The sequence below is a fragment of the Amblyomma maculatum genome, chromosome 1 (assembly GCF_055883805.1).
Source record: "Amblyomma maculatum isolate TAMU_Amacu chromosome 1, ASM5588380v1, whole genome shotgun sequence".
Taxonomy (NCBI): Eukaryota; Metazoa; Arthropoda; class Arachnida; order Ixodida; family Ixodidae; genus Amblyomma; species Amblyomma maculatum.
In genome coordinates, this window is record NC_139344.1 from 141,602,746 (window position 1) to 141,621,319 (window position 18,574).

General features: G+C 47.4%; 1 protein-coding gene across 2 annotated transcripts in view; it reads left to right on the forward strand.

Moving 5' to 3' along the window:
• Nucleotides 1–7,098: 7,098 nt before the first annotated feature.
• Nucleotides 7,099–18,574, forward strand: part of LOC146204192 (uncharacterized) — a 30,724-nt gene continuing 19,248 nt past the window's right edge. Inside the window, exon 1 of one of the 2 annotated variants that reach the window (XM_084586249.1) lies at nt 7,099–7,297. The gene's annotated coding sequence lies outside the window, so the exon portion shown is untranslated. Of the gene's footprint in view, nt 7,298–8,484; nt 8,780–18,574 lie in introns of those variants that run through there. The other variant, XM_084586240.1, reaches the window with a different exon arrangement.

Below are 18,574 nucleotides of genomic sequence, written 5' to 3' on the forward strand. Positions count from 1 at the left end.
CCCAACTCGTAGCCCTATAGGGCTAAAATAAATATACGATCAGTTACCTTTGCCTTAAATGTTGGACCTCCTAAAGAAAAAAAAAAAAAAAAACACCCACTGCTGAGTGGGGAAATGACGCGTTTACTAAAGGGATGTTAGAACTTACTGCGGTTGCTTGTAGGGCGCTGGCCGACGAGTGGCGAAGCGAACGTTAGTTGATGCGCCATCCTTGTACGTCAAAAATGAACTACTCGGGAACTAAAGGCTTTAGTAACGAGCACATGTCTGTGTCACTGAGGACGTGCGGCCCATCCACGTTAAAAACATACACTCGGCAAACTGACCAAAACAACAAAGTGAAGCCCCGCCGCGTTGGCGCTGTGACAGGCTAAGTGGAATCCGAAACTATCCACTCTTGCGCTGCAGCGATTTGCGTCGCCCGGGCCGGTTTTCCGCCTCTCTCTTGTTTCCTGTACGTATTCCTCTACTGCAGAATAAACCACTCTGGTTACTTTAGATACACTTCGCTTCTTACGCAGCTCTCATCTCCGTGGAATTCTTGCTGTTTTCCGCGGTCGTGTTCAGCATTAGCTACATTTGAAAGAAAGAAAGAAAGAAAGAAAGAAAGAAAGAAAGAAAGAAAGAAAGAAAGAAAGAAAGAAAGAAAGAAAGAAAGAAAGAAAGAAAGAAAGAAAGAAAGAAAGAAAGAAAGAAAGAAAGAAAGAAAGAAAGGAAATATCCCATTCAAACCCGACTGAGTTAAATAAGGCTCTGTGTGCAACTTAAATAAAATCATGAGCTGTCAACAGACAGCGGTTGGGATTTACGTTTCGTAAAAAAAGCCTGCAGGAAAGGTGCGGCCATATGGGACAGGGACTTGGCTGTGTAGCTTAAGAATGCATCCTTTTTCTCTTATTCATTAGCACTGAACGTAACTTACAGCCTCCGTCAGCGAATCGGAGATGGAGCTTTCAAGACATCACGAATGGCTCTAACGCCGTCATTTTTGTATTACTGCAGTAACCGGGTATGCGACAGGCGACAAATCGCGCCCCGTCCTAGCCAAAGCTTCCTCTGTTACCAATGCTCGTGGAATCGGCCGAAAAGCATGCTCTTTGCAGTCTTTCTCTCCAGTCCTTCGCTTAACTTTTCCAACCAACGCTCAGGCCTAAGCGCATTCATTGATTATATTTCACTCGATGTGTCTTATCCTATTAAAATTGGCCTTGTCGATCGTTATATTTGGGACCATTATCTTGAGCGGCTGAGAAGGATGCAACGAGTGTGGGAGAAGAATAGGAATTAATGAAGCTGGAGCCGAAGAGGAGAAAACAGCCTGAAAAAAGAAAAGAACTCAACGCGACAAGCCCGAAAGCTCGAGAAAGCGATTACCGGGGCTTGACAATGCCGCAGGCACTTCTATTACGCAGAAGACTTTTCAAGAGATTTAGCTGTTTTTCTGGTGAGGTTGCCACTTTTCTCGGCAAAAAAGAAAGTATGGCAGATTCACACTTATCGCTCTGTCCACGCGGTGCTTGCGCATGCGGTTGCTGATACAGCGACAGAGCTATGAGAATGGAAAACTTCATTACAGCACGGCACAACAAGCGATCTATGGTTTCTAATACACATGCATGTTTTCCTCTCTGTCAGACAGGTCAGGATTGTAGCATGCCTATTTTCTCTTTCGTTGAAAGAACGTCCTGCCTCAAATCCTGACTTGAATGCTAGTTTTTTTGTTTTTGTAACGATACTTATTGTCTTTTTAATCGTGCTTTCAAGTCCTCTGCCACAAAATTAAGTTTTGACAGGGTAGGGTAACAGGTAGCAGCCAGCCGCTCGACCACTTGTTTGCAGCAGGAGGGCGTGTAATGAATGCAAGGTCTATTCAGAGTGTCTACAAATAAGTAGAAAAAAAGATACTGTTAATTTGTTTTTTACTGTAGTCTCGATTGAGAAGTACGGCATGATAAACAGCTCATCATTCGAGGTTCAACAGCTCAGTAGACATCGGAATGCCTGTCACCCATTAATAATTATAGGTTTATTAACGATGCGCCCTTAACAGTGCGCACACTCACAGACACCCTAAGAGTGAGTGAGGGTAGTTGTTCCGGTAACAAAGGAGATGTCCTCGACTTGCGTGGCAAGCTCAACCGGAATTCAACTACCAGTGACAGAAAGGGGTGGTCGCTTGGTGCCAAGCTTTCGCCGGTTCAAGCCGGAGCCAGAAGAAGAAAAAATAATAAAATAAATTTTATACACAGCAAGATACGATACAGAGGAATACACACGAACGCTAAAAATGCGCAGACGAGAGGTTCACGGAAAACAACGCTAAGCATGCAACTAAAGAGGCATTCAATAACACAGAGGCTTTACAACACAGAACAATACACGAGAAAGTCAAATAAACAAACACCAAATTGTTCACCGGGCACTGTTGCAGACCGACGCCTTGAGGGTCACGATGTGGCCGCCATGTAAGACGAGCGCCGCTCCCTCTCCGGTCTGTAGGCTTGCCAGCAGTGGGTGAACCCCGGGAGTCGAGCAGTAGCACTTGCGAACACGCCGCAATACTAGCTCACACACTGACTCACTCACACAAGCGACGCGACCTCCATAAATAGGGCGCGCCGCGTCTGTCTGTTCCAGCGCGCCAAAGCTAACGAGCACATACACTTTACTTCGCTTGTTGAAGTGTTCCCTTTTCTCACGCCGAGCCGCGCGTCGTTTTTGGTTTTAGGCGCCATCGAAAAATCTAGATAAGACTAGCGCTTTCCGGCCGGTTGAGTCACCGTCACTGTCTGGTGATGAGAAGGAGGGTGAAACCAATGCGTTCAAGGCTACGCGCTCAACTCGCGCGGGGGAAGGAAGCGTTTCTCGAAAGTCATCGAACCTTTGATGCGGCGCCGCGCGAGCTTCGCGCCGACTTAATAAACACGTGCGCCAATTTCGTGACAATGTCATTAACACTACTAAATGAATAAAGTGTAGGAAATGGCCGACGGGGCCTTTATAAATCACATCTACAGAGGAGGGCGAAACGTACTTCGACGTCAGATGCCGGTTCTCTGCGCTTGGTAGGCGTGCGTGTCTGCAAGTCGCTCACACGAGTTTCCTCTATGGTGGGGAAGTCATGGCGAACTATGCGGCATGCTGGTGTCGCTTAGGTTTCTAAAAAAAAAAAAATGCGCCGCGAGCTCCTCATGCATGTGATCCGACAATTACACAAGGGCAGCCGCTAGCATGTCGGAATCCCAAGGAAATATTGCTAGCTAGAGGCGCACAGCGGAACACCACCTGGGCTAAGAAAACTGACAAGGCAGGCACGGAGAAAAGTTTACAGTTAAATGGGCGGACTTTAGAAGATGGGGAGGGGGGGGGGGGGGAGAGAAAAAAAAAACGTCAGGCTGGTGGACGGACAAAGGGAACCGCCCAGGAGGAGAAGGAAACTAGCTACATAAGTGTAGAAGGAAAAGGTGTGGAAGGAAAAAAGGAACAAGCTGAGAGGGGAGGAGGAATAACAAAAGAGGCAAAAAAAAAAAAGTTGCCAAGACAAATTTGCGAAACTAAGCATAAGACAGTAAATGCGCAATTAAAACGCTCCATTCCCGTTGATTACTCTCTGCGTTGGACTGGTGATCATGCAAGCTATCGTAGACAGGGAAAGATCACAGGACAGCTTCAACAAAAATTATGCAGTGATCAACTGCATCCACGAGCGCGGCCCACTGTGGCTTGCGGCCCCATTGGTAGCGTTTGCCTGGCGGCTCCGTGGCTCGGCGGAAGGCCTCAGCGGTGCCGGCAAAGACGAGGCGTCGACAAACAATTCAACATAACTAGGAACGGGCAAAGAAGCGGGCCCGGAAAGAACACTGACACGCTCACAACGCAGGTGTCTCGCATTGTCTCTCTCTGAAGTGTCCCTGGCAGCGAAAACTGCCGCTGCTTTTTATACGCTCGTCAGTTCAGAGGGAAAGGGAGAATTCATGTCCGAGCAAACTGTGATGACTCAGTCTCGGTGTCGCGACAGAAACTCCTCCACCTCCTGCTGACGGGCGAGGGCGACGCTCTCTCACTCGAGCGCCGGGCTTGGCCAGCGTTTGCGCACACACGCACGCACACACATTCGGCACGTGCAAATGCAGCATGTCGGATCACGTCCGCGGGAGGAAGCGTTGGGCGGCCGATTGCACGGCGCTGTAATGGCCTAAATGCTCGTTGCTTTGACTGATGCTGCGCTGGGACCGCGTCAGTTGTCGCATATGTCGGTGGCGAATCGAACAGACTGCCCCGCCGGGGGAGGGAGATCCCGAAGGGCAGGGGACTGCATCCGCTGTCCGGAGGGATTGCTGTGATGATGCTGCTACCTGGGGTCGTCCAACTCTGCTTCTATTGGCCTGCATGGTCAAGAAAGCAAGAAATGATATCCAATCCCTGAATGCTGAATGGTGTCTTGAACGTGACCAGGAGATCCGCGCGAGTACCAAAGAGTTATGTCGTTGGCGTAAAAAAAGTGCTGAAGATCGGGAATAGGCGATAACTGAACCGCGAGAGGAGCCATGGCGATATTAACAAGCGTGGGTGAAAGAACGGCACCCTGCGGGGTACCCCGGGTGAGAAGTCAGCCAGGCTTTCTTCGCACGTTCTGGTTACCAAAGCACTCTGCAAAATGTCTTCCGGAGAGGTTTCTTCGCACCCACAAGCATCACAACTACGCTGAAAACTCAGCCGGTCAGCCAGCAAGCACGGCACAAACTTCACTAAGTTATGCCAGACTCTTTCCCTCGTATACAAGCACTTGGAACGCATCCACAAATTTGAAAATTGCACTTCAAACGTACATCACTTCCAAACAAAGATAATACAATACAATATATTCAAAATCATACGCAAGGAATAAAAACACCAATAAGTGACAACTTCGAGGCTTACATTCTCACGCTAGTGGCCATCGGCGTTACCATTGAGACCACCCGTTTCACTGAAGCTCCGGCTGTCCGTTTTCCGGAACAACCTTACCTTCCTGTTTCTGTTTGAAGAAACACACGAGTATGAGTCAATCGTTTTTTTGAACAACCTATCCCTCTCCTTACGCTCTGCGCACCAGTCACGAATATTCTCGGCACGGGCGCATTTGTGCCGTTGGGATAGTCGCTCCTTTTCCTTTCGCAAACGGAGTTTCCTCTCCTTTCGATGATTGCACTCCATGGAGGACTTGCGACGGCCTTTCCTCTCTTTTCGGTGACAGTACTTGAATGCTCGCTTTCTGCTTTATTTTGACGCCAGCTCCTTCAAGCCAGCGGTAACCGGAGTGAGTATGGCTCCGGCGTCGTCAAAGTGCGGCGTCGCGTCTGCACCGCGGCCAGCAGCGCATGGCTCACTACCAGTGAAGTACGGACAACAACCGCTCAGCGTTTGCCTGGCGGCTCCGTGACTCGGCGGAAGGCCTCCGCGGTCCCGTCAAAGACGAGACGCCGACTAACAAAAACAACGTTTAATACAGCATTACGTGGGAACGGGCAGAGAAGCAGGCCCGGAGAGAAGACTGACACGCTCGCAAAGCAGGTGTCTGGCGTCGTCTTTGCGTGGTCTGTGAAGTCTCTCTCAGCGGAAACAGCCGCTGCTTTTTATACGCTCGTCAGTTCAGAGGGAAACGGAGAATTCATGTCAGAGCAAGCTCTGGTTTCTCAGTTACGGTGGCGCGACAAAAAACTCCTCCACCTCCTGTTGACCTGCTAGAACGACGATCTCTCCCTCGAGCTCCGGGCTTGGCCAGCGTTTGCACACACACGCACGCGCACACATTCGGCATGTGTAAATTCGACGAGCTTTGACTGGTGCTGCGCTGGGGCCGCGTCGGTTGTCGCACATGTCGGTGGCGAATCGTAAGAGAGTCACACTGCGGAAACACAAAAGCGATGTCAATCGAACAAGTTCGCCCAACAAACCGCCAACAAGTTTCCAAACCAACTTGTTCTCCAACAGTATGTCACACCGCACGAACAGCCGGAAAGCCGAACAGGTTGCTGCAGAGTTGGTTCGGTGTGACAGTGTTCGGCACCCAAAACAAGCAGGAAACTGTGTGCGTCAAAGCAGTTTGGCCTGTTCGCCGGCCGGGCGAATTTCAGGGCGACAACACACCAACAAAAGTACTCTTTTTTGAGCTGATTGACTCATTCCTCCGCATTTCTTATTTGCCGAGAAGTTTATTTTTTTTATTTTTTTTTTTTTTGCAGAAAGTTTTCTTGCAAACCATTTTCCACTTGTGGCTGTTGTGGTGTCTTGCAGGCAGCGCATGCAGGTGAGCGCTCACGCGGCGACGGTCGCTCCTGCCGTTGTCGACCATGCGGCTGCACACCGGCGCTTCGTAGGGATTATATGTACGTCCATGCTGTGATGTAAACAATTGTTGAGTACACCTAACTGTAACCAAAACTCTACTTAATAGCCGTTTTCATTCACTAAAACTTGTCGAGGCTGTCGCAGATGGTGCGCCGATGGTCCACGTTGTCCGTCGCCGCAGCCGAGACCTATAGGAGCGGCGCAGCATATGTAGTGCTGCTTGGTTTGATCCAGAGCACGTTCGTATCAGAAAAAAAGCTGCTGTCAGAAGGACTGCCTGCTATACTTGTGCAAAAGCAGCACGCTGCACAAAGCGTGGAGCAGCTTTCGGCAACAGCGGCTTTCGGAGGTGCGCCAGGCGATGCTATGCGCTGCTGCCTGCCTGCCGTACTCGTCGCTGGCCATAGTTTGTTTTGACGGACGGCATGGAGGAAGAAAAAAAAAAAAACGAGGGAGCGCCGCGGGCTGGGGGTGAAGCCTAGTCACAAAAGAATATAATAGAAAGCATCATGGGAATTTAGCCGTCAAGTGACAGGGCAAGCGGTAGACGGTAGCTGGTTTCGGTGGTTTCGGTTGCGGTTGCGCTCTGAAGGAATGCCTTCGCTACGCGACGCCTGCTCTAGAAATCTGAGGCGCGCGCTGAGCGCAGACGATGGATGGAACTTTGGACCGTTAGACGGGCCGATGCCCTATAGGAGCTGCCGCTGCCACAGTACGCGACGTGTGGTTGGGTCCCCTCAACTGCGCAATACGAAATGCTTGCGGGGCTCGGCGCACGACGTCAAAAGCAAGGAGTATCCGCTTCGTCCAGTCGTCCTTCGTGTTCTTGTGGTTCGCCTTCGTGCACTGAGTCTCGCAAGACTGGAATCAAACCAACTAGCCCAACAACAAAAGCTGCCATATGAAATTATGCGCGCCGGAATGCTAGAACTACACGGATATAACGCCTGGGACTTCCGCTCCAACGGTGAGTATCCTGTTATGCGCACTCCTCGAGAAACGAGATGTTTGCTTGTCAGGGTATGTGCCAGTATTGTGCAGCCTCTTTCGCTATTTAATTTTTCCCAGCCCCGCGTATAGCGCATGAATTTGGTAGAAATAGTAGCGAAATGGGAGACTCCTGACATCGGCGCCCCAACGAGCAGCAAGTTTCCGCGGTGTGACACGGTGTCGTGACTCCGCCTTAACAGCGCGCATGGCGGTCCCAGTAGACGTGCATCTATATGAGTTGTTCAATTTCTTTTGACAATTTTTTCTTACGAGTTGAGAAAGGCTGCTAACGCAGGTGAAGGTATACTGTGTCCTCCTTCGGGAAAAATGCTTCGCGAAAAATCTGGACGCGGCAAAGCCGGGCATGATTGCCAGCTCACTGCTCGTTGGACGGCAGCTTTCCAAACTTAGCGTCGCTTATTCGGGGACGTGAAAAATATTTTATCAGACCGGTGAAAATGTGTGCAAGCCAGCAACCCAGCGACTATTTGTGACCATAGAATGCCGCGAATCGAAAGAAGCAACGGCGAATACGAACCACGCCTAGCCTCCTTTATGGAGGCTATGACCACGCACAGCAGATCCGCCGCGTCTCCGCTGCACGGGCGGGCGCACGGGCAATTGAAAAAATCTCCTTCCCGCCGCGAATTACTCCTGCACGGTTATGCCTGTCTGATCGTTTTGCAATATGGTCGCTTATAACTCTATGCTAATGAATATGTATGGCATCAGAGAGGCCCCGTGGTCATGAGAGTAGCAAAGTGCATGAATGCGCTCCAAGATGCGCAAAAAGAGCCGCAGGCTGTCGCTGCAGATCCTCCATAGAAACGCAGCCGCCGACGGTCGGAATCGAACATGGAGCAAGGAAACAACTTTTTTTTTTTTTTTTCCTTCCTCCATGGGATCGAACCAAGGTACTCCGGCACAGTAGTCGGGCATCTTAAACACTGCACCACCGCGGCGGGGCAAGCTCAGGATTTATTTTTTTTCCCCTCCGCGGTTGTAACAAAAATAAAATGTGATGGATCGCTTCGAGACCATTTTGTCTCAGTCGTCTTTCATAAATGCTCTAAGTGACCGAAAGAGGGCGCAAAATGTTATAAACAGTTTCACAAAAGCGACACTAGATGGGGGATCTCCCTTTGTATTCAGTTGCGTGAACTCCGGGCAAGATTGACTGTGACTTCAAATTTCGTAGCGCGAGTAAGGTATCTTCAAACGTAAGGCTCGCGGGTTATTTAACAACTTATTTCTATAAAAACAGGTGGTTAACTTTGTAGACCTAGTAATTAGTCTGACTGCAAGAAATTATTTTTGCGCTCTCTAGTTCACGCGGACGAACCTTAGAAGCGGTGGAGAGCGTTTGCCTTTGTGTACTATTTCGCTCCCGCCTTTTATCAACGGCGGTTGTTATAATTCTGTTGCTGTCCCAACTTCGGGCGTCCTGTATCAAGCAGAGGTAGGTTGACAAGCTTATATTTAAGCCATGTCAAATTCGTCTTTTCCTGCTTCGATATTGTTTGTTCTTTGCTTACTGTGTAAAATGTTCGTGTGGAAAGCACATAATTCATACTTGGAGGGTGCCCAGTATGTGTACTACGTAAAGCGCATGCATATTGAGGCCTGTGCGTAGTTCAACTCAACATGAATGGCTCGTAATCAATATAAATAAACACCTCATGCATTACGGTGTCGCTTTTCCGTGAATTTTAAGGCAGAATGGAATGTTCCTGGGGGCCTAGGAGAGATCAAGTGTTTTCTTATACATTTACGTAAATCTAAACGAATAATGAGCTTGTAAAGTAGGGGGTAGCCTTTGTGTAAGGCTGCAAGGCGTATTTTCTTTCGATTCATTTTTTTTTTATTCGTCATTTATCAAAATGCCTTTCGCGGCATATTTTTATCGCTCCAGAGCTGCTGACTGCGCAAAGTTTCTATGCATTTCATTGAAGTTGTACCGCTGTGTGTGCCAGCTCATCTCGTTATTTGAAGCGTTATCTTAACCCCTGCTGTGTACTATTGCGAGAAAAAGGGACTCCTGCAAGCGCTTGCCGGGATCACGCCGAACTGAACTGAATGCGGGCGCTGACGAAGCACTGCCGGTGTCGAGGCCGGCGCACTCTGCCAAAGTGCATCGTCAGGCCAAGGTCATTCATTACATGCCTTGGTCAGGCGGCGTACTACGCCATTTGCGGTACCAGTAGGGCTTCGTCACATGGCGTCCTTCTGCAGTTCGACATTTTGCGAGGAGCGTCTACCGTTCTTTCGGTTGAAAAGGCGTCGCCGACGCCGTTGCCGTAACCCAGCATTGAGAAAAGCATGTAGGGGGAAATGCGCTCGTGATTTCGGATCGAAATTACGACGCAACCGTTCATTGTGCAGCGTTTGGGGTGCCACTCTACGTGCTAGTCAAATTGGAGGCTAGTTTGCGATGTTACCTCCAATTGTATAAGCCGTTCATTGTAAGGGTAGGTGTCACTGTGAAATGAGGCAAAACACGCGAAATCGTCTCCGCAGCAGTTGTAATTCAGAAGCGGTAGGAGGTTAATGAGTGGTGTAAATCGATAGAGGGTGACTTATTGTTGTGCCTGAAAAAAATAATTAGGCCAAGAAGTTAGTTAGGTAATTAGAGGCAAAAAATGTAAAAGTAAAGGCGAAAATGGTCTCATTAGCCAATTGCTTAGCGCCACTTTTGAATGTATCAAATACTAAAATAGTTAATTAAACCAGTCAATTAAGGTGACGTCAAGGATGTTACGTCACGCAACCTGAAGTCGAGCCAAAAAATGGCATAGGAAGGGATAGTGCGCAATTTGAAAGTACCAACGACTAAAGTAGTCAATTAAGACAGTCAATTAGGGTGACGCTAAGGATGTGACGTCACGAAACCGGAAGTAGAGCCGAAAAAGAGCGTAGGAAGGGATTGGCGAGCAATTTGAAAGTATCAAAGACTAAAATGGGTAAACAAGTAGTAAATTAAGCAACTAGAAGCAACCAACAGCAGCATCCGTGCTTTCGCATTACTCCAATGCAGATGCTGCAGTGCTTTTAAAACATTTTCTTTCTTTTTTTTGTAATTTTGAAAATGTTTTGCCATTTTTATTTTATTTTTGTTCATTTTTATTATTTATTTACCTCAAAGCCCTTCAGCGTCCTTGCGCTAGAAAGAATCATTGACAAGTTCGCAGGAAGCTGCTGTTTAACACATTTTTATTCAGAAGAGGGAGGGGTTTGACGGCAGTCCTGGGTGGCGTCTTCAGTCCAAGGCACCACCAGTTGAGCATGCAGCAAACCGTGCCCACACTATGAGCTTTTGCTGCACGCCGTCAGTACATTTCTGGCGTCAAAGCCGAGGATGCGAAGGGGGACACAGAAGCCGAGCAGCTAGGAAGTGTGTGTGTCGGCTTATGTAGATGGGATCGGGATGGGAGTGGGATCTGGTTCAAGTCCCTGAAACAGTGTTCCAGTGTTTTTAGTGGAGAAGAGGAGGAGTTTTGCGTTGCCCAGTGAGTAGTCTCGCGGGCTAGAGCGTGCGGTCTGTTGTTGCCGGCGGCCAACTCGTGACCCGAGGTCTACACGAGGTCCAACATGTGGTTTAGAGGGGTCAGGATAAGGAGCAAAAGCTGGAGATTCGGACATCGCGGAAGCGACGAAGAGCAATGCAGACGTGCAGACTCTTTAGCACTTGCAGCGTGATGTGCGCTCAGCGGCGAGGACCTGCTGCTGTAAGTATGCGTTCACGATGGCCACGGTGTGAGCATGTTGGTCAAGGTGGCCGGTGGCATCCTTACGAGATTAGTGGCGTTGGATGTATCGACGCGAGCTTGGTGGCGGCCTTTGTTGAGCTTAGGATTTATGACGCGGGGAACGGGAGAAACCATGATGCGTTGGGGGAAGGGGGCAGTTTTTTCGTCTGATCTGGACAGAGGGTAACAGAGTGCTTGGAAGAGGTGGTAGCCTTGCGGGCTGTGTGCCAGTCGTTTGTTTTGCGATATCAGGTGAGCTTCATTGTGCTCTTCGATGGGGCTGTGAACGCCCATGGCGCGGGCAGTCGTGAGGTAGCTGCGTACAATTGAAGACCCAGCGCTTGCCTGTAGGCCGTGCGGATGATGACGTTTAGGCGGTTAATCTGCTGGAGAGAGAAACGATGGTAGGGAAGAGCGTAAAGAATACGGGAGACGACTAATCAATGGTTGTCCTTTAGATTTAGTTATGCTTGTGAACCTCTGTTGTATATATGGCGCTCACAAATGACCGAGTATCACTGTAATATGGATGCTCGGCCTGCACGCATGTTTCGTGAAAATGTTCACACGTTTATTGAGGTATTAAAATCTCAAACAAATACCCTGGACTGGTTACTAGGGTTAGAGTCCTTGGTTCTGTTTTAATGTGCCAGATCCATACTCCTTGGAATTAGCGGCTTTTACTTTTTTTTTTTCAGCAGTTTATTTTGATGTCTGTCAAAACCTGGCAATAAATAAAAAAAAAAATTGGCGTACTGTAGCAGTTAGAGCGCTTAGCTTGGACATGTACGGATGGTGGTTCGAGTCCTGTCGTGGCCACGCTCTTTTTTTCTTTTTTTTTTATGTCAGTTCATGAGGACGCGCTCTGGTGACAGACTTTGATGACAGGCAAGAAATTATTTCACGCCTCGCCGTGGGGGTGCAGTTGTTACCGCGCTCGACTGCGGTGCCTAAGGATGCTTTTCGATGGAGGCCAACTTGCAAGGCGCCCGAGTGCTGTGCGATATGTCAGTGCACGTGAAAGAATCTCAGGTGGTCGAAACCCCATAAACCAAACCAAATGCTTTTGCATTAAAAAGGCCCAAACTTTGTTCGATTGAGCTATTTGTCGCATCTAGACGACATTGGGCAACTCGCTGCGAGGTAAGCAACATGCTTGCGCTTTGAAGGTTTCGAAAGATGCGGTCTTGACTGCGCCGACGTTCATCGCTCGATTGCTAAGGGCAGTGCATGTGTCTTACTCGCGCGTGGAAACAGCCTGGAGCAATCTTGTAGTTAGCGCACTGCAAGAAAAAAAAAAAAAAGTCCGAGATCACTGCAGAATCTGCAGGGGAGAAATGCGAAAGCCTCAGTGTTGCTGCTGCCCACGGTATCCATCGCGCCCCCCTTGTAGAGCTATCGCTAGCAAGGCCGGGGCTCGTGCCGCACAGTGGAAATTTCCTGTCCTTGGCACGCGTTCATTGCACTGCTATACATAATTATAATTGGCTTACAGGAAAGGAAAGGCGCAATACCTGTCACACTTTCCCCTCTAGCCACGTGACATTCTGACACCATGCTGGAAGCACCTGAAGCGGAGGCGACACGCACAAGCTTTCTTGTTTTTTGTGTTTTTTTCCATCGCGCTACCGCTCTCTCCCATGATTTCACGCTGTTGCTAGGCTGCACAATGTCGTCAGCGGCGGTGGTAACCATGACAACCAAGTTGGCGTGACGTCAGCATGGGCTTGACGATTTCCGAAAATTTTTATCTTAGTTATCGTTTTATGATTAATTTAATGTTAATAACTTTTTAACATATTCCAACCCTTTATCCGTTTCATTTGCGTTTTTGTTTTGCCACAACATCCACACTGCTTCCGCACAATAGAGGATGGATGGATGGATGGATGGATGGATGGATGGATGGATGGATGGATGGATGGATGGATGGATGGATGGATGGATGGATGGATGGATGGATGGATGGATGGATGGATGGATGGATGGATGGATGGATGGATGGATGGATGGATGGATGGATGGATGGATGGATGGATGGATGGATGGATGGATGGATGGATGGATGGATGGATGGATGGATGGATGGATGGATGGATGGATGGATGGATGGATGGATGGATGGATGGATGGATGGATGGATGGATGGATGGATGGATGGATGGATGGATGGATGGATGGATGGATGGATGGATGGATGGATGGATGGATGGATGGATGGATGGATGGATGGATGGATGGATGGATGGATGGATGGATGGATGGATGGATGGATGGATGGATGGATGGATGGATGGATGGATGGATGGATGGATGGATGGATGGATGGATGGATGGATGGATGGATGGATGGATGGATGGATGGATGGATGGATGGATGGATGGATGGATGGATGGATGGATGGATGGATGGATGGATGGATGGATGGATGGATGGATGGATGGATGGATGGATGGATGGATGGATGGATGGATGGATGGATGGATGGATGGATGGATGGATGGATGGATGGATGGATGGATGGATGGATGGATGGATGGATGGATGGATGGATGGATGGATGGATGGATGGATGGATGGATGGATGGATGGATGGATGGATGGATGGATGGATGGATGGATGGATGGATGGATGGATGGATGGATGGATGGATGGATGGATGGATGGATGGATGGATGGATGGATGGATGGATGGATGGATGGATGGATGGATGGATGGATGGATGGATGGATGGATGGATGGATGGATGGATGGATGGATGGATGGATGGATGGATGGATGGATGGATGGATGGATGGATGGATGGATGGATGGATGGATGGATGGATGGATGGATGGATGGATGGATGGATGGATGGATGGATGGATGGATGGATGGATGGATGGATGGATGGATGGATGGATGGATGGATGGATGGATGGATGGATGGATGGATGGATGGATGGATGGATGGATGGATGGATGGATGGATGGATGGATGGATGGATGGATGGATGGATGGATGGATGGATGGATGGATGGATGGATGGATGGATGGATGGATGGATGGATGGATGGATGGATGGATGGATGGATGGATGGATGGATGGATGGATGGATGGATGGATGGATGGATGGATGGATGGATGGATGGATGGATGGATGGATGGATGGATGGATGGATGGATGGATGGATGGATGGATGGATGGATGGATGGATGGATGGATGGATGGATGGATGGATGGATGGATGGATGGATGGATGGATGGATGGATGGATGGATGGATGGATGGATGGATGGATGGATGGATGGATGGATGGATGGATGGATGGATGGATGGATGGATGGATGGATGGATGGATGGATGGATGGATGGATGGATGGATGGATGGATGGATGGATGGATGGATGGATGGATGGATGACATACCCTTTGAAACGGGGTGGTTGCAGTTGCTATCGTGCTCGTTTTCTCCCTATTTCTTAATTACCGTTTTAGATTGGTTAACTATACCATTCTATTTATTGAATTTTTATTTCTACATTACTAACATTATGCCACTTTTCTGCTTTTAAGCCACCAATCTTCCAGTCGTTTTTTGCTAGCTTCCACCGCCGGTTTACTCACCCGGCCACTGGTATCTCTAAACCCCAGAGCTTCAGGAAGAATGGATGCGCCTGCATCGACTCCCGGATGGATACCATTACATTCGAGTATAATATGGTCAATTGTTTCACTGGAGTTACCACATACAGCGCATGCGTCAATTTCATTGTTAAATTTCTTTTTGTAGCTGCGTGTTCTAAGGCACCCTGATCTAGCTTCAAAACGTAGGGCACTGCCTCTTGAGTTATCAAAGAAAGCTTCCTTCCTGATCTGCCTTTACCACTTTCGGTATAAATCTACTCTGTTTCTTTTCCATCGAATTTATGCAATTTTTACCTGCTGTGTTTTTCACCTGTTGCTTAACGCTCTTTATTTCTTCGTCCTTGTGACCAGCATACTTACTGGTTAGTTTCTTAGTTCTTTTCCTCCAGTGTGAGTCAACGCTTTTTAGGTATTGGTATTTCAATACTTTAGCTGCCCATCTGTTACTGTCCAATTCCCTCAGGTGTTCCTCATATATTTTACTCTGAGCGTCCCATACTTAGAAAGATGCCAAGCCCATATCTCCCTGTACCGCCTCATTTGTGGTTTTGCCGTGGGCACCTAGTGCTAATCGTCCGACGGCTCTCTGATTTATTTCTAATGTCGACTGTACCTCTGATTTGAGGCACAAAACCGCATTTCCGAAAGTAAGCCCGGGCACCATAATCTCTTTCCAAGTACCCCTCAAAACCTCATACCTGTTGTATCCCCACAATGCCCTAGGCTGCATTATCCCGGCATTTCTTCGCCCTTTTTTCCTAAGTGATTGCTCATGATTTTCAATGTATGCCAATCCTTCGTTTACCCATACCCCGAGATATTTGTATTCTGCCACTCTGGGTATTTCATGGCCTTGTATTTTAAGACCCTGATCAGTTGAGTCATTGAAAATCATCAGACCGGACTTACTATGCTAAAACTGAAGCCTAAAGTGTCCCCTTCGTCTCCGCAATACTTAGAGTTTGCAAGTCTTCCTGGCTATCTGCTAACAGCACAATATCGTCTGCATACATTAAACCGGGGAGGCGCTGCTCTAGCACCTTTCCGCCTAATCTATAAGACAAGTTAAAACCTAGGTTACTTTCTTGTATCCTCTGTTCCATATTTATCATATAAAGCATGAACAGCAGCGGTGATAGAGGACAACCTTGTATTAATACCTTGGCAGCTTCTGTATACTTCTTATCCCTTCCCATGTAATTTCTACTTTGTTATCCCAGTAATTTCCTGTAGGAAATCTGTTATTTCATGACTAACACCTTCTTTTAATATGTTCCACAGGAGTTACCTGTTTACGCTGCCGTACGCCCCGTTTATGTCCAGGAAGGCCAAATACAAAAGTCTATTTTCCACTCTAGATATTTTGATGCATTGGGTAAGCACGAACAGGCTATCATCTAAGCGTCTACCATTTCTAAAGCCGTTCTGAAGTTCTCCGAGTATCTTGTTACTTTCTACCCATGCTCGCACTTTTATTTTCACCGCATGCATGGCCACCTGTACATTACAGATGTTATGGTAATCGGCCTGTAGGATTTTATGTGCATCCTTTCTTCTTTCCCTTTATAAATCAAATTCATTTTACTCTGCCGCCAGCTGTCCGGAATTTTCTTATTTGTTATGACTGTTTCCAAAGCTTTTAACAGCGTTTCTTTACTCCTTGGACCAAGTTCATTAATCGGCTTGATCGAAATTCCATCTATTCCTGTACATGTGTTTTCAGGAATTATTTTTTCTGCCTTTTTCCAGTTTAGATTGGTCAGTTCTAAGCTTCTTTGTATTCTGCTATCTTGTGTTGCTTCCTGATTTGCGGAGATTACCCTATCGTCGCTCTTAAATGACTCGGCTATAACTGATGTAATGTAGATCACTGCGTTATTTCCCTTTAAACAATTTCCATCGTTATCTTGAATCCGGTTCTGTTTTCTTTGATTGTTTTTACCTAGCCAGCTTATATGGTTCCAGAATTTTCTTGGTCCGCCTCTAGAAGCATCCTGTATGTCAGCCATTCAGCGATAGGTGGACTGCATTATATGATTCCCATTTATGGTCGATTTCCTCCCGAGATATCTGTGCTTTCTTTGCCTCTCGGTGTTCCCTTGAAGCGGCCCGTCGGTGTTCAATGGCTTCCCTGATTTCCTTATTCCAGCAGCTCTATGGCTTCCTCTTTCCATTCCAGCGGTTTGCTACTTTAACCTCTTTAGTTTTACTCCTTATTAGTAGTTATACTGGTTCATAATCCCAGTCTTTCATGGGGATTTTTTTTTTTTGTTGCTTCCTCTGTCTGTTGCTATCTGTGTTATTTGACCTTCGTTTAATTTTGCATTTACTTTTTGTCTAAGTTCCATTTCTCTTTTCATCAAGGTCCCCATCAGCAGACTAATACGTTTATGATCACTTCCCAGACTACACTCCCCTTCTTCGTCTAATTCCATTTTTGTGACCTTGCTATAAATTCCCTGCGAATTTAGACAGTAGTCAATGGTCGCCTGCCTGTTGCGGAATTCCCACGTGATTTGTCCTTTGCATTTTGTTTTTCTATTTACTATAACTAGGTCGTGTTGCTCACAGAAATCTAGCCTTAGCTTCCCATTACAATCCGTGTATCCATCCAGGTCGTCGATGTGGCCGTTCATGTCCCCCAGTAGAATAATACCGGCTCCGTCTCCAAACTGGCTTATATCGTCACTGAGTATCCTTGTTTTCTTGCCTGAACTGGTGTCCTGTTCCTAAATAAACTACCCCTAGCCATGTCCTTATGCCGGCAATTGTTCCTGATACCCAGATATGTTCTGTACAAGATGACTTCATTCTCTGCCAATTTGTTCTCTGGTGTATCAACATACCTACCCCTCCACCCTTTTTTTTTTTCATCCTCGTTCTGTTGCACCCTTCCCAGACGTAGCTTTCTATAAACGGCGGATCTTCTAGATCCCTGAGATGAGTCTCGTATGGAGCATACACACCTATTTTGTCATCCTTCAACTGCTGTTCTATCTCTAGCCATTTCGCTCTTTTTCTACCTCCTTGCATGTTCATGTAGCTGATCCTAGGGTTAAATCTCTTTTTTGTACATTTCTTTCTTGACCTCCTCCTTGCCATTTTTGGGGGCTCAGCCTCCGTTATTACGCTTTCTTCTGATTCACTTTTAACTACCCCTGTGCACGGAGCCCTCGCGGACCCCCGAAAACGCGAAAAAAAAAAAAAACGTGAAAACGCCCCCGAAATTTTCTGTGCTCTGCATATCCCCCGTTGCGTCCCCCTCTTTTTCTTTGTATATTTTTTCACCGGCGTATAACACTCCCAGGAAAATATTTCTGGCTGCGCCACTGTATAGCTCAGTTGTTAACTGGGTTGAGGAATACTTAATAGGCGAAAGGACGTTAAAATAAAGCAGGCCCAATCTTCATTTCAGGCAATAAAATCCGGTGTACCACATGGTTCCGTCTTGGGGCCAACATTATTTCTTATCTACATATATCATGTCTCGCTAATTGTTACTTCTTCACTCAGATTGTTTGCAGACCAATGGGTTATTTACCGTCCTGTAACTAACCTCAGCGAATGTTAGCAACTTAAAAATTACCAACAGAGCCTAACCAAATGATGCTCTTGTCTGCAGATCACTATTAATACTTAAAAAAAAGAAGAAAAAAAACTAAACTTGCGCGTCTCACAACACCGCTCTTATTTTACCAATATTGTTAACTTGTGATATAATTCTAAGTAATGTTTTAATAGTCTCTACTCCCCCCCCCCCCCCCCCCCCCCCGCCCTTTCCATGTAATGCCCACGTAGGCCTTTAGGTAATAAAATGAAATATTCGCGAGGATAGGCGAAATCGGTTGCTTGCTGCCTTCGTGATTTTCAGTATT